The sequence below is a fragment of the Bufo bufo genome, chromosome 1 (assembly GCF_905171765.1).
Source record: "Bufo bufo chromosome 1, aBufBuf1.1, whole genome shotgun sequence".
NCBI classification, from domain to species: Eukaryota; Metazoa; Chordata; class Amphibia; order Anura; family Bufonidae; genus Bufo; species Bufo bufo.
This window is the reverse complement of record NC_053389.1, coordinates 143,254,934-143,268,040: the sequence shown is the minus strand read 5'-3', so window position 1 is coordinate 143,268,040 and position 13,107 is coordinate 143,254,934. Positions and strand designations below refer to the sequence as shown.

General features: G+C 44.6%; 1 long non-coding RNA gene across 1 annotated transcript in view; it reads left to right on the top strand.

The window, feature by feature from the left end:
• Positions 1 to 2,692: 2,692 nt before the first annotated feature.
• Positions 2,693 to 13,107, top strand: part of LOC120999234 — a 47,298-nt gene continuing 36,883 nt past the window's right edge. Inside the window, exon 1 of the long non-coding RNA XR_005778510.1 lies at positions 2,693 to 2,945. This is a non-coding gene — a long non-coding RNA (uncharacterized LOC120999234). The remainder of the gene's footprint in view (positions 2,946 to 13,107) is intronic.

Sequence of the window (13,107 nt, the reverse complement as noted above, 5' to 3'; positions counted from 1 at the left end):
ACAGCATGACACCGCCGTGCCCTGCACATGTGGTATGCTGGAGGGGCACTTTGAATTGTCCCTGCAGTGGAGGCTGAGGACACGGTGGAGGATGAGGAAGCAGAGGTGGACATTGTCGTAGGACCAACAGCGAGAGAACGTGGAGGCGGAAGCAGCGTCACCTGGCCAAGTTGCTGGTGTGGCTGTGCAGGAACCACATTCACCCAGTCGGCAGTAAAGGACATGTATTATTGTTACAGCTCCACACGTCGGTGCTGCCTTGCACTTTGGCAGACACCGACAGTCTCAAGGAATGGCCCACCTTCTTTTCTACATACGTGAGCAGGGCTGGTACTGCCTTTTTGGCAAAGAAATTACGGCTTGGGACTCTCCACCTCGGCTCGGCACAAGCCATCTATTCTCTGAAAGGTGCAGAGTCCACCACTTGGAAAGGGAGGGACTGCAGCACCAGCAACTTTGCCAGGAGCACATTAAGCTTCTGCGCCATTGGATGAGTGCACACATACTGTTGTCTCTTGGCAATCGCTTCGGTGATCGATTGCTAACAGAATGACTGATGAGGAGGAGGAGCAGGAGCATCAGGACCAGCAGATGATGGGAAGGACAGAGAGCTCCCTTCGGCTGAGGTGGTGGAGCCTTGACTGCCTGAAATCAGGTGCGGCGTGCCACTGGGTGATGCAGCAGTTGTTGTGGCAGGCTGGACCATAACATTGGAGCCACGGTTCTCCCAGGCCACTTTATGGTGACGCTGCATATGTTGACGCAGGGCCGTAGTGCCAACATTGACACCCTAGGCCACGCTTCACTTTCTGCCCACAGATTCTACATATGGCCATGTTCACCTAAACTACCACACCGCCAAGTAGGTGATTTTACCCCCCAACACCACGCATTGACTGACTGCTACCGCTGCTGCCTCCGTGAACCCGCACACCGCTATTTCCCGGGCAGGTAGGCTTCTGCGAAGCGGGTGGTCTACCCTGGGCGGCACGTTTGGCTCCCGACCTCCCATGCTGCCACCCTGCTCACTCCTGGCCACGCTAGCAACTTGCTGGCTCCGCTGCTGCCTCACGGGCAACCTGCCACCCTCTTCTCCCAATGATGATGAAGCCCCTTCGTCACCTGGCTCCCAAGTGTGATCAGCTACATCATCATCATCAAGTACTGTCTGCACATCACTGATGTCATCCTCAACCTTCTCTGGGTCAGCTCCCACGCCACTCTCCTCATCACTACTTGCCTGTCTAGTGGAGGAAGTGGTGGATGTCTCCACCACATTTTGGCTGGCCAGTAGCTGCTGACTGTCTTCTAGTAGCTCGTCCTCACTGTATAGTGGAACAGAGCCCACAGCATACAATACTTCTCTGGCTGAGGGAACAGAAAAGGACAGAGGCAGGTTGAAGACAGGTGAGGGCACAGGGCCTGCTCCCGGGCAATGCCAACTAAGGGGTTGTGTCTGACGAACCCAATGACTCTTGGCTGGGGGTGTCTGATGTCACTTGCGACGAAGTCGAAGATCGAGTCAACCATTCAAGAACCGCTGGGTTACTGGTCAAGACACGACCACTAGCTGACACTGGGAGCTCAGGCCTCTCAAAGTGACCCCTGCTGCCACGCCCCCTTACTCTGCTGCGACCTCTGCCTGCGCCAGAATCATTTAGGCCTCTGCCACTCCACTGTGCAGGGCCTGGCACTTCTCTGTTTGACATACTGCTAGAACAAATAAATAAATAAAAAGCAAATTAAAACACCCCAAAAAAGTCTGTAATTTTCTCACTTCATCACACAATAAGCCCTTTTTTTCACACTAATAGACACAAAAAAGAGCTTTAAAAAATATAACTGCACCGCTGACTGGCAAATATATTTTTCTTTTGCCACTAATACATGCCACAAAAGGCTTTAGAACATATAACTGCACCGCTGAACGGCAAATATATTTTTCTTTTGCCACTAATACATGACAAAAAGTGCTGTAACAACGGCTAATAATCCCTTTTTCCCATTAATACAAGCCAAAAAATGCTTTAGAACATAACTGCACTGCACAAGGGCAAATAAAATGTAGAAACATTTCCTTGTAATAAACCCTGTTAATGGCTGTAACACCCCAATAACAAGAACGGTTTTCTGGAATTACAGAGCTGTATAATGGCAATTTGAGTCCCTAGTCAGTGCAGCAAGGTGTAATAGGATTGTTCCTATTACCCAGGCTGTAACCTCCCCTACTGAACCATGGTATTATGGGTAATCCTGCCTTCCCAGAGTTCCTTGCTCCATGTCCACACACGTGCAGCAGCCATTTCAGGAAAAAATGTGAAGCGTGAGGAAATTTGGATTCGGTGCGAATCAAATTTTTCCTGAAATTCAGATCGAATTCCACTTCGTCAACTTCGATTCACTCATCTCTAATCACAATGATTCACATAAAAAGAGCACATTTTAAAGGTACACAACACCTGCAGTATATGTTATCTGTCTGCTTTGCAGAGTTTAATGCAATCTATTGTTCCTTATTATTAACCATCTTAGACCCCAGGATCACTATTTTTGAAAATCGTTTTGTTTTAGTTTGGTGAATTAATTACAACCAAGTTAGTAGGAATCTAGCTCAGCTCGAAGAACTCTGTCCTCTGATCACCCCTCCCTGCCGATGGGCTGGCCTTGCTCTACCTCCTGTCAGTGTGACAAAATTCTCTCAGTCCACTGCCTACCAGACATAGATAGGGATCAAAGGGGGGAGCTGGGCCAGTCAAACGCAGATCCAGAGCTCCTAAAAGTGCAGCACTGTATCAGGCTGTTCCAGCTCTGCGGACTGACAAGATCCAACTGACAACCAATATGTCTGACGCTCCAGCCGAAGAATCAGCGCCGACCATAGAGGAGGTCAACACAGCGCCGGTAGAGAACCCCTGCTCTGAACTCAAAGCTGCCATGAAAAAATGGTGAGTGACTCTTATGTAATGGAGAAATTTAAGGTTAGCCAACCATAAAGATATTTCATTTTTATACATTTTGTTACGCAATATCACATTATATAATATTTTTTTATTTCATTATTAGATTTTTATGCTGTTGTTTTATAAATATTATATGAAATTATATATTCTTAGATTGTACGATATTTAAAGGCCCATCAATATGATACGAAACTCCAATCTCATATCATATGGGTTCATATTGAAAATACCTATCATGAGGCCGCATCCATAGACAACTGCTAATATCTGTATCCTGCGTAATAATGTTGTCACAAACACATATGAAAAAGTAAAAAAAAATTGACGCTGGTTTGTATTTGCAGCATTGTACTTAATGACCTTGACCCGAAGTCCTGTCACTCTTTGTCTGCACAATTTTTTGTGATTGTTGCCTGAATACATGACATTGTCAGGTTTGAGGATTCAATGAAAATTAAGCAAATACAGGGAAATAACTGTTACAAAAGACCATACATCTCATTATTCACCATGTGCATGAGAAATGCTAGTCAATTCTTCATTTTGGGGAGTCCATTATAAGCCCCCTATTCCTCAGCCAGCGTAAATAGGCATATCATTCAGATTCCTCTCTGATTATATGGAATATAGACAGAAGGATGTGTCTGTTCAGGATTATATAATGTATGCAGGCCACATGGCCAAAAATCGAGAAGAAAAAAAATATAATTAAAGGAACAGTACCATGAATGTAAATAATTTAAAAAATATTCCACGACTTCACTGAAATTTATAATAATGTAAGACAAGTGTCCCTTGTATTCATTATTAACTGTTTGGGGGGGGGGGGGTTAAAAAATATGGGAATAATGGGAAATTCATGCTGGATATAGTTTCTAGCTATTAGTTTGGTTATCCGTATCGCCGAGGGCCACAGTTACCTTTTCTGTAAAGATTATTTATTTTAACTACCCATTGTCTGTTTCCCTATACTAGTGAAGGCTAACCTCCGGCACTCCAGCTGTGGTGAAACTATGATTCCCAGCATGCTCCATTCATTTCTATGGAGTTCTGAGAACATCCAAGCAAGTGTACATCTTGGGAGTTGTAGCTTTACCACAGCTGGAGTGCCGGAGGTTAACCATCATGGCCCTATACAGTAATTTGGGCCTCAGTTCAGTAACAGATTCTCGGCCTGAATCAGGGTCGGAACTGAGCAAATTGCCCTTTGGGTCGGATGTTAGCTTCTATAGTATACATTACAGAAACACATGGGTAGTGCTACTTTTATGTTTAGCCTTGTGTTTTTTGTGTTCTTATTTTATAAACTGGATAAAAATGTACATCAAATGTACATCAAATGTACATGTATATATAGCGCCATAGCGCAAAAAAAAAAAAAAGTTGTAAATTAGAAGATATGTGGGTATGTCTGCTGATATGTTTATATATCAGAATTTTATATATAATTCAGCCCCCGACACCCCTAGGCCTCACTTCTGAAAACTGCAGCTGCCCATAGCAAACAATACCTAATGAAGGTAATGAAAGCAGAGGAGAGAATCCAGAGGAAAAAAATGTCTGCAGACTGGTTTAGAGCTGATTGGGTTTAGAGCTGACTTAGGGCTCATGCACTCGACCATCTGTAAATTGCGGATCCGCAAAACATGGAAACCAGCCATGTGCATTCCTCATTTTGCGGAACGGAACAGCTGGTCCCTAACAGAACAGTCCTATCCTTTTCGATAATGTGGACAATAATAGGACATGTTATTTTTTTTTCTGATTTTCATTCGCTGAGTTTTCTACCACAAAGTCTGCCGCGTGTAAAGGCAGCCAAAAACAGACTTGCCAGTGTGCCAGTGAGTTTTGTATTGTACGTGACTTGAGATTACGTGACTTTAGATTCAGGGACTGTAGGAGGGTATTGCATTTATTCATTTGTTTATCATTTTCATTGCAATGTTCAATTTACCTTTTTTTCCTGGTGTAATCCCCATTAGCAAGTACTTGCTCCAATGCATGCAGTCCTAGAACAGCTGTACATTATAGGAGGGGAAGATAGTGCAAATAGTGACCTGGGGCGAGATAATGGAACTGGGGGAGCAATCGAAGGAGGGACAGGAACATTTCATAAGGAAAGCTGTAGGGTAAAAATACCCAAAAACCTCCTAAATGCCAGAAGCCTGACTAATAAAATTGGTGAACTGGAATTAGTGATGTGTGAGGAGGACTATGACATAGTGGGAATAACTGAGCCTAAGGCTACATTCACACGTCCGTTTTTTTCTACATCCCGATTTTCGGTCCGTTTTTTGCGGATCCGTTGTTCCTGAAAATGTTTCCGTATGTCATCCGTTTTTTGAGGATCCGCAAAAAACGGAAACATGTGAAAACTCAAATCCGACAGTATATTCTAACACAGAGGCGTTCCCATGGTGATGGGGACGCTTCTAGTTAGAATATACTGAGAACGGTGTCCATGACTGCCCCCTGCTGCCTGGCAGCACCCGATCTCTTACAGGGGGCTGTGATCCGCACAATTATTGTGCGAATCATAGCCCCCTGTGAGAGATCAGGTGCTGCCAGGCAGGAGGGGGCAGACCCCCCTCCCTCCCCAGTATTAAATGTGCCCAGTGCGGCCTCACCTCTCCCCCCCCCCCCCCATCATCGGTGGCCAGTGCGGATTCCTAGTATTAATAAATGTGCTCAGTGCGGTCTCACCTCTCCCCCCCCCCCCCCCCATCATCGGTGGCAGTGCGGATTCCTAGTATTAATAAATGTGCCCAGTGCGGTCTCACCTCTCCCCCCCTCCCCCCCCCCCATCATCGGTGGCCAGTGCGGATTCCTAGTATTAATAAATGTGCCCAGTGCGGTCTCACCTCTCCCCCCCCCCCCCCCCCCCCCCCATCATCGGTGGCAGTGCTGATTCCCAGTAATAATAAATGTGCCTAGTGCGGTCTCACCTCCCCCCCCCCCCCCCCCCCCGCAGCGGAGAGTACCGATCGGAGTCCCAGTTTAAATCGCTGGGGCTCCGAACGGTTACCATGACAGCAAAGACGCTATTGCAGTCTTGGCTGCCATGGTTACTTAGCAATAAATACAAGCATTATACTTACCTGCGACTGCGAGCTGCGATGTGTGTCCGGCCGGGAGCTCCTCCTACTGGTAAGTGACAGGTCTATAGGCAATGCGCCGCACAGACCTTTCACTTACAAGTAGGAGGAGCTCCCGGCCGGACACACATCGCAGCTCGCAGTCGCAGGTAAGTATAATGCTTGTATTTATTGCTAAGTAACCATGGCAGCCAAGACTGCAATAGCGTCTTTGCTGCCATGGTAACTGATCGGAGCCCCAGCGATTTAAACTGGGACTCCGATCGGTACTCTCCGCTGCCACCAATGATGGGGGGGGGGGAAGAGGTGAGACCGCACTGGGCACATTTATTAATACTGGGAATCCGCACTGCCACCGATGATGGGGGGGGGGGGAGAGGTGAGGCCGCACTGGGCACATTTATTAATACTGGGAATCCGCACTGCCACCGATGATGGGGGGGGGGGGAGAGGTGAGGCCGCACTGGGCACATTTATTAATACTGGGAATCCGCACTGCCACCGATGATGGGGGGGGGGGAGAGGTGAGGCCGCACTGGGCACATTTAATACTGGGGAGGGAGGGGGGTCTGCCCCCTGCTGCCTGGAAGCCCCTGATCTCTTATAGGGGGCTATGATATGCACAATTAACCCCTCAGGCGCAGCACCTGAGGGGTTAATTGTGCAGATCACAGCCCCCTGTAAGAGATCGGGTGCTGCCAGACAGCAGGGGGCAGTCATGTACACCGTTCTCAGTATATTCTAACTAGAAGCGTCCCCATCACCATGGGAACGCCTCTGTGTTAGAATATACTGTCGGATCTGAGTTTTTCACGAAGTGAAAAATCAGATCTGTAGAAAACTTACTGGGAATCCGCACTGCCGCACTGGCCACCAATGAATATAGAGGGAGGGGGGCACATTTAATACTGGGGAGGAAGCCTAATTTCCAGGAACGGAATCCGCATAAAACGGATGACATACGTAATGACATACGAATGTCTTCCTTTTTTTGCGGATCCATTGACTTTGTATTGGTCCAGGATCCGATTTTTCAGGACAAGAATAGGACATGTTTTATATTTAAACGGACATGCGGAACGGAACAACGGAAACGGACAGCACACATTGTGCTGTCCGATTTTTTCCAGGACCCATTGAAAATGAATGGGTCCAGATCTGGTCCTGATCTGTTCCTGAAAAAACGGAACAGATCAGGAAAGAAAAAACGGACGTGTGAATGGATAATCAGAGGAGATCTGAGCAGCACACTAGTTGTGATTACTAGCGTACTGAGTTGACTGTCTATAGCAGGTCCCCATCTTCATTTTCCTCTGTCACCCTGGGTATCTATGCTATATCGGGGGTTAAGGTGCTGAACCTGCATGCTGAATAAGCAGTAATCCACGGTAGTCACAGATGTCAGGAGAAGGCTTTGATTCTATGCGCTATGTTCTGCAGCAACAACCTTCCTTTTGTGTTCAATATGGTGGCCATAGAGAATGATTTAGTGGTCCCTCACTGGCCCCAGGATACAATATTTTAAGCTTACAATGGTTTCTCCTGGGCCATCACATGTTGAAACTAGACTCAACATACAATGCCTCAGACTCAAATCCATCCAATCAATATGACTATTTCTCCTGTATAACACCTGTATTGGCTGTCTAGTAGCTCCTCCTTACAGTACTGTGTAGTAGTACATATTCTGTACTGCCCTCTATCTGTGCCAGAAAGAACTGCTCCTTTGGAGGTCAGATGAAGGTGACTCCATTTTATTTTCCTGGTACACTGTGTACTACACGGGACCCTGAAGCAGGTCTTGTGCTTATCATAGAAAGTACTTTACAGCTTCCATCACTGTCACTGACTGTTATATGGAAGGAGTTGCTTTTCTATGTTATCTGCTTATCTTTCTTAAATCTTCATTTTCTCTTATCTCGAGATGATATTTTGGGACTTTGGAACCAATTACGGTACTAGGTTTCTATCGATGTACAGACTCAGGTTATTAAGGCTACATGCACACGGCAGTGAAAAAAACGGATATTTATTTCACTGATGCCTTTCTGAGAAACGGACATTAAAAATGGACCTATTCAATTGTATGGGGGCAGTCTGTCAGTGAAAAACGGACAATATGTTAAAAAAAGTAAAAAAAACTCCTGTGTGAATAACCCCATAGACTACCATTGGTCTTAAAACAAACTTGTGATGGCTGTTTTTAACGGGACCACTGTATCTTGTGGCTTTCTGTTCCTCCATAGCAGTTGCAACATTTTAAAGGGAATCTGTCAGGACATATCTGTAAATGAAGCCAACCCAATTTCCAGATGTGTGCTTTCCCCTTGAATACAATGGACTTTCTCCTTTCTCCCATTCTGATCAATGGTCTGAATTCTGAGAAAAACACTTTTTTTTTATAAAATGCTATTAAGCGCCTTGGTCCAACGAGAGCATTGCCATTGCACCCAGAGGCTCCACTCCTTTTCCTTGCCTTCCGTGCTCCGACCCCTTTTGTGAAATCTAGCGGCTGTGCCGTAGGCGCTCTCACAGTACAAGGCTGGAGATCGCTGGGCAGATGGACAGACAGATATTAGGGCAAGGTGCAATTATATCTACACTGTCTGGCCCTGTCAGTCAAAGTGGTGGGAGCACGGCCAGCAAGGAAAATGAGCAAAGGCTCTGGGTGCAACGGCAATGCCCTCATTGGACCAAGGAGCTCATTAGCATATTATAAAACATGTTTTTCTCAGAATTGGAACCACCAATCAAGATGGCAGAAAGTCCATTGTATTCAGGTGGAAAGCACACAAAGTGGGTTTCATTTACAGGTATGCGCTCACAGATTCCCTTTAACCCCTGGCTTGGTTGGCCAGGATTCTTGCTCTAAGGAGCTTTTTAAACGCATACCAATAAAGTTTATTACCGTGTTTTTCGCTTTATAAGACCCAAAAGTAGGGGGGGAAATGGCAATGCGTCTTATAAAGCGAATACTAGTGATCTGGTCTGATCTGAGGTCTGATATGGGGTCTCATCTGAAGTTTATATGGGGGTCTGATGTAAGGTCTGATATGGGGGTCTGATATGGGGGTCTGATCTAAGGTCTGATCTGGGGGTTTAATCAGAGGTCTGATATTGGGGTCTGATCTGAGGTCTGATATGGGGGTTTGATCTGATATCTGATATTGGGGTCTGATATGGGGGTCTGATGAAAAAAAAATAATTCCGATTTTATAATCCAGCACGTTTTTTAAAGCAAAATAAATAAATAATATGTATATGTGTAAGCTCATTTCTTAGGTCACTAACGTGTTGAGGAATTACAACTCCCATCAGGTCCTGACAGCAGCAAGTGTAATCCCATTTACATCAGTAAATCTCATTCCCGGAGTCACAGGAGTAAACAAGTAATATAAGTATCATGAAATTACCCACACAGCAGTTATATTTATGGAGCCTGTGTCACTGGCCCACATCTGAAACCTCGCAGTGCACAGCCGCAGGGCTGGAGACTCGAAATGACTGTGATACGTGAAAATTGTAGAGGGAGATTTATCAAAACTGGTTTAAAAGAAAAATGACTGAGCTGCACATAGCAGCCAATCAGATTTCAGCTTTCATTTTCCAGAGCTTGTTTCTAAAATGAACGGTGGACTCTCATTGGTTGCTATGGGCAACTAAACCAGTTTTCCTTTACATAATTTCTGATAAATCTCCACCATAGATTATAGATGTTCTTAGGGTTAGACTGGCCCACCAAAGTGCCAGAAGATCCTGCCAAGCTCTGGCATGATAACGGGCCTCTAGCAGAAGACATTTACATTTGGAGCTGACCTCTGAAGCAATAACTACCAGATATCCTATTAAACATTCTTCAGGATAAGCCCTGCATGTGAGATGATAACAAAAATTATCGCAGATTACGCATGTCTTTTCCACATGGATTTTTGTGCTGAAAACCACAGCATAATATAGTAGCACCAAAATAAATTTTATGTATATTTTCTGTGCAAAAATTGACCTGCGGGGCAGATTTTGAAATCCGCAACATGTCAATTGTTTCTGCAGATTTTTAGTCCAGATTTAACCCTTTACAATGCACAGAGGGAGATCAGGGCAAGACTACATCAAAAACTGCAAGTAAGGCCTCTGGCACACGAATGTGTGCGCCCCGTGGCCGTGCTGCGGCCCGCAATGCACGAACACCCACCGTGGGGCAGCCGCAGCGGATCGCGGACCTATTTACTTTAATGGGTCTGTGATCCTGCCGTTCCACAAAAAGATAGGACATGTTCTATCTTTTTGCGGAACGGAAGTACGGGACGAAACCCGTAGTGCTTCCGTAGGGTACCGTTCTATGTTTCCGTTCCACACCGTTCCGCATCTCTGGATTTGCGGACCCATTGAAGTGAATTGGTCCGCATCCGTGATGCGGAATGCACACAGAACGGTGCCCGTGTATTGCGGATCCGCAAATGCAGCCACGGAGCGCACACGTTCGTGTGCAATAAGCCTAATACCTCCTACACGTGAACATTTATTTTTTTCCGTTTACGGTATGTTTTTTGCGTTCCATATACGGTCCGTATACGGAACCATTTATTTCAATGGGTCCGCAAAATAAACGAATGTACTCCGTATGCATTCCGTTTCCATATTTCCGTTTTTTCGTTCCGTTCAAAGATAGAACATGTCCTATTATTGCCCGCAAATCACGTTCTGTGGCTCCATTCAAGTCAATGGGGGTCAATGTAAAAAAAACGGAACAGAAACACTACTGAAACGAAAAAACTGATCCATTTAAAACGGATCGCAAAACACTGAAAAAGCCATATAGTCGTGTGCAGGAGGCGTAACATGTGAATTTTGGTGCAGATTTTCTCTGGAAACAGATAGATAGATAGAAGATAAGATGATAGATGGATGGATGGATGGATAGATAGATAGATAGATAGATAGATAGATAGATAGATATGAGATAGAAGATAAGATGATAGATAGATAGATAGATAGATAGATAGATAGATAGATAGATAGATAGATAGATAGATAGATAGATAGATAAGTTGAAAAATCCACAGCACATCCAAGTTGTAAAAAGTAAAAGATGGCTTTATTCACCAGACACGCGTGTCTGGTGAATAAAGCCGTCTTTTACTTTTTACAACTTGGATGTGCTGTGGATTTTTCAACTTATATATCGTTGGAGGTGGATCGCCTCCTCAGCCGCTGGCACTCCGACCGTACCGTACAGACAGCTGTGCTGCCCACACCTCTCTACCTAGATAGATAGATAGATAGATAGATAGATAGATAGATAGATAGATAGATAGATAGATAGATAGATGATAGATAGATAGATAGATAGATAGATAGATAGATAGATAGAAGATAAGATGATAGATAGATAGATAGATAGATAGATAGATAATAGATAGATAGATAGAAGATAAGATGATTGATTGATAGATAGATAGATAGATAGATAATAGATAGATAGATAATAGATAGATAATAGATAGATAGATAGATAGATAGATGATAGATAGATAGATAGATAGATAGATAGATAGATAGATAGATAGAAGATAAGATGATAGATAGATAGATAGATAGATAGAAGATAAGATGATTGATTGATAGATAGATAGATAATAAATAGATAGATAGATAGATAGATAATAAATAGATAGATAGATAGATAGATAGATAGATAGATAGATAGATAGATAGATAGATAGATAGAGCAAAGGCACAAGTTATCTCTATAAAAGTGCGGACAGTAGCGGTATTACAGGCGCCTACGCGGCATGCTGGGAATGTTACCGATGTCAATGACCTCTCGTTATCACATGCTACAGGTACAAGGTCCACTCCGGCCGCCCGCCGTCAGGGTGGCTGCACACGGTGCAGATCTGTGTGCAGAAAACCTGTATGAAATGTGGACCAAAACTGCACATAAATCCACACTATTTATTGCTTTTTTTTTGTGCAGATTTTCGTGTGGTTTTTCCAGTTATGTGAATAACCCCATTGAAGTATATGGGGAAAACCCCTCTACAGAAGGTGCAGAATCGCACAAACAATTTACATGCTGCAGTTTTTAAAATCTGCACAGCAGGTCCATTTGTGCATCTACTCCACACGTAACCCCCACGGTGTGCAGGCAGCCTCCAAATGTAAATCTCACAGGGGCTCATCCCGGTATTGCTGAATCTTCCTATCATAAAATGTTCTGCAACTTTCTAAGCCTTTCACATCAGAACCGTTTTCTGGATATCTGCTTGCTGTCAATGAATAGAGACATTTCTGTTAAAAACCCCTCCTAACTTGGTCCTGCTCAGCTGAGAATTTGTTACAATGTATCAGGTGTGACCTAAACCTAACAGCCTGCTCCTCTCTCTTTTTTCTTGGTCTCCAAACTAATAGCTCTTATCTGTCTGAGCAGTGGCTTTGAAAGAAAATCATGCCAGCTCATAGCAAACGACACCGGTACAAAAGTAATATTCAAAGTTCACAAACCAAATGTTTCTGGAGGGTTGGGGGTGCAGCTGGGTGAAATGCTGCTCTGCAGTGAAGATCACCGGGTGCCCACTGTAACTAATGCACAGAACAGACATCACTTGTTTTTAGGGGGTGCCCTGGCAATGAAGAGTGCCACAGGGACAACAGGCATAAACACTGGGGCTCCCCTTGCCACAAACTAAAATACATGCCCCCTATATCCACACAATGAAGCTTGCAGTGGAAGATGTCAGTGCCCGGCATCTGTTACTGCAGCTTTTAATTCTAAAGTGTTATCCTCATGCAACCTTATTAAACGCACAATGTCAGATTCTGCCGATGCCCGCTCTTATTCTATTTCAGCCAGAGCTGCAAGTGACCCACATTTGCCCTGGCATATCGCCATAGTTACAACAATCGGCTCATGAAATGACATGGCCTTTTCTCTACCTAGCGACTGGGCACCACTAGGCATATCTAAAGTCCATGGAAAGAGTGTAAAAATTCTGGCTGGCATCATACGCCAGGAAACGGGTCTTCTGGCGTCTGATAATCCAAACATGCTG